The following is a 3,827-nucleotide window of genomic DNA, read 5'->3' as shown; positions in this document are numbered from 1 at the left end:
AAAAAAAAAAAAAAAAAATTCATCCCAAATACTGAACATTGCACCCAACACATTCTCTTCATGTAATATACAATATCACCTGCAAACCAACCAATCACACAGTTAGACATAATAACACAAGAAAAGCTTCAATGCTAATGTCATTTTTAATACTTACATTGTGCGGTAGGAAGGAGACAATACTTTCTTCCTCGTACTGTCTACTGTTCCATTCTTACTTCTGATTAAAGGAATGCCGTAACTTTCTAAAAGCTTCTTGAAAAGTTCAGTGTCTCCTCCAAACACGTCCAAGTATATCGGTATCAAGTCGTAGAATGGATCTCCTACAAATTTCTTCATTCTCTCAGAAAACTTTTCAAATTTGCAGTTTGATCCCATTTGGATTATAAATTTAAGATAGCATACCTATTGATAGATCGCTGAAGTCAAGAATATGACTGGGACGCCATGAATTGTGTTGACCATCACCATCTGCGTATGGTCCCATGTGAATGTTGTCATCCATGACGTCCGAGTGTATCCAGGTGCAGGGCTTGATTTCGTTACCAACATCTGTGTCCTATGATCACAAAAGAACGTTGTCTTAGTTCTCAAAACTTAAGCCAATTTTTAAGGAGGTATAAAAATGAGAGAAGTAACCTTGAAAACATGGGGCAAATTTATAAAAAATTCATCAGGAATGTATTCGTCTATCTTGTTCATCAGAGCCCGAGGAATCGGATTTCCCCTGAAAGGTTTGAGCCAAACAATAACCAACAGTGAGCCTTTTTTCTTTTTTTAAACCAAGGGGTTTGGGCCGAAGCTCATAATCCCTCGAAATTACAATATGTAATATTAGTTTGGTCTAGCGGTCAGCCGGTCACTCAAACCAGGAGTGACATAATGGTCAGGATCTTTTCCATTTGAGCTAAGGACCTCTGGTTGTGAGCTTTATTTACGGCAAAAGCAAATGGAAACAGAGTCACGAGAATATGTGTACCAGTTTTCCAGACGGCTAGTGACATCCTTCTTCTTTTGGCATAGTGCATCAACAAAAACTTTCCATTCTGGTGGAATCTTCAACTCCTCATGAACATCCAATAACTCAGGAGGTGTGACTGGTGGATTTGGAAGTAGATGAAGGTTGCGTAGTTGTTGTCCTAGAAAGGAAGCCAAGTTCTGACCTTCGCTCCACGTCAGGTCATCTCTTCTGCAACAACAACTTCAAATTAGTGATCAGGCTTTTTATTTTAAAGGTAGATGAATGTGAGTAGGCCTGCCGGTTCTAGTAGGGTAGTTCAAAATTCGAGTAGTTCGGTTCGATCAAAATCTCCCCAACTGGCCCGGAAAATTTTTGGTTCCATTCTGTATTCTGGTATGGTTTTAAATTATTTTTTACCGAAATTTTGTTTCGATTATATGTCAGTTAAAATTTTGGTTAGAGTCAGTTAAATTTGGATAATTTCGGTTATTTTGATTAGTTTGATTTGACATTTTGGTTAATTCTGTTAGGTCAGCTCAAAATTTGGTTAATAATTTTTTTTTTTTTTGAAAACTGAACTAACCGATTACAACTCAGTAACCAAAATAACCAAAATTTTTGGTTTGGTTCTGTTCAAACCCGCATGCCTAAATATGAGAAAGAGAACTTACAGATGGGCAAATATCTTCCCTTTGCATCTTTGTGTTTTAATATACGGCCAAACTTGTGAACTCAATGAACGGAAAGAATCAGGTGCTGGCTTCCCTTGGTTTCTTTGTTCAAACAGCGTTTTGTTCCAAATACCAAATGGGAACTCGCTGTTCAACATTGATGCATCAAAGTCGAGATTGGAGCTAGTGAAAATGTCTGGGATTCTCTTGCCATCCCAAGGAACAACTTTGTAAGATCCTTTTTCGAAATAAAGAATCCCGCTTGCTAGAACATCAGGGATGGTTAAGGGTAGGGCTGGGATTTTGAACCGAACCGGACCCGCCGAACCGAACTGAAATTTTTGGTTAGTTCGGTTAGAGTTCGGTTTGATTTGGTAGTTTTTTTGTTTTTAATCGGTTTATGGTTCGGTTCGGCAATCAGTTACTTTGTTTTTTTAATAAAAAAAAGAAGTAACCAAACTATACCAAAACTCGAAGTGAACTAACCGAACTAACCAAATTTCAAACCGAACTAACCATAATAACCAAACTAACCGGATTTAATCAAACTTATCCAAATTTTAATTTTTTAAAAGTTAAACGAAAATATAACCGAAATCAAAAACTTTAGTAGGACTTTCAAAAATCAAACTAACCAAATACCGACAAAACTTTATTTCGGGTTAATTCTGTAAGATTCATGTTGAACCGAACTAACCGAAAACCAAATTACTCGAACCGAACTACCCGAACCGAATTACCCGAACCTGCAGGCCTAGTAAAGGGTGCTAAAATTATTGTGATAAAGATTACTCGCCTCAGTTCCAAGACCGTATATAGATTGTTCCAGCCCTCCTTCAACAAACAGTTTTACCGCATAGTCGGAAAACAGATAAACTTAACAGAAAACAATAAGAAAAGTAAGAACACAGGTGAAATAATTCTGAACTTTTGTGAGGTTTCGAAGAGAGAGAGTTAACTCACAGGATTGCTGCCAGTTCCAACTGGAAGCTTTTCATCTTCGGTAACAGACGGCAAGTCAAGTCGTGGAAACTACATACTTCCTCTAGACATAGCAACCATTTCTCAGCATTTATAGCAATGCAAGAAGAAAAAGAAAATTATAAAACTATAAACTTAAATCTTCATCATGGATATTACCTTTCATATCAGCTTTCTCATCTCAGGCTTCAGAACCCAAAGCTTGGATAGCCTGCCTCTCATTTCTCGTTGACCAACAGAGTTCCCCATAGACCAAGGGAAATTATAATGGTCTCTTTCTTTATCAAGAAACCTAGACAAGAAATCAGTATCGTAAGAGAATCCATTCTCCACATATTGTATCTTTCTGATCCTCCATTAGCCTCTCCCTCTCCATTCATACGTACCCTCTTCTCTTTCCTGGTAAGATCAGAATAGCTCAGAGTATTGTCGTCCTCATCGTGTGTTTCTTCTTCTTCTTCCATCTCTTCAGAATCTCCATCATCAAGAGCAAGAAGCCCAGCACGACACACACCTTTGTGCTGGTACCCAGGCGCCATATCCAAACACACAAACCCAAAGTTTTCTTTGTTCACAAAATTCTGGGTAGTAGCCACTGTTGGCTCAAGATTGAGGATACAGTGCCACCAACCACTAGGAACATAAATAGTTTCGCCAGGTAGCAGTGTGCACGCAATGGGTTTATCTTCGTCCGCGAGGAGGGGATAATAGTCTAGCCACCACTGTGCATGGATAGTAAACTAAGAACAGGATACAGTAAATAAAGAATTGAAATGCAATGGTTGAACAGTTCAGTAATATACCTGCCACTACAAGAAAACACACCGAATTCCGACGGAGGTTCCGACGGACACCAAGGTTGTCGGACATTTGTGACGGAATACTGACAAATTTCCGACCAAATCCAAAAAAATTAAGTCGTCGGAATTCCGTCGGCTATTTCCGACGGAATTCCGACGAAATATGGTTCGTCGGAATTTTCCGACGATTTTTCGACGACATTCCGATAAAAAATGTAACCGTTGTAGTCGTCGGAAGTTCGTCGGTATATTCCGACGAATTTCCGACGACATTCCGATTAACAGCAAAGTCGTCGGAATTCCGTTGGTATTTTCCGACGGAATTCCGACGAACCATGTAACCGTTGCCGACAAATATATATGACCGTTGTATAGCTGTTTGAGATTGGACAATACCGACGGAATTCCGACGGA

At 39.0% G+C, this 3,827-nt stretch overlaps 1 pseudogene; it reads right to left on the bottom strand.

The window, feature by feature from the left end:
* Nucleotides 1–18: 18 nt before the first annotated feature.
* The window catches only part of LOC106323848, an 11,625-nt pseudogene continuing 7,816 nt past the window's right edge, over nucleotides 19–3,827 (bottom strand).

The sequence above is a fragment of the Brassica oleracea genome, chromosome C2 (assembly GCF_000695525.1).
Source record: "Brassica oleracea var. oleracea cultivar TO1000 chromosome C2, BOL, whole genome shotgun sequence".
NCBI lineage: Eukaryota > Viridiplantae > Streptophyta > Magnoliopsida > Brassicales > Brassicaceae > Brassica > Brassica oleracea.
This window is presented reverse-complemented; position numbering and strand designations above follow the sequence as displayed.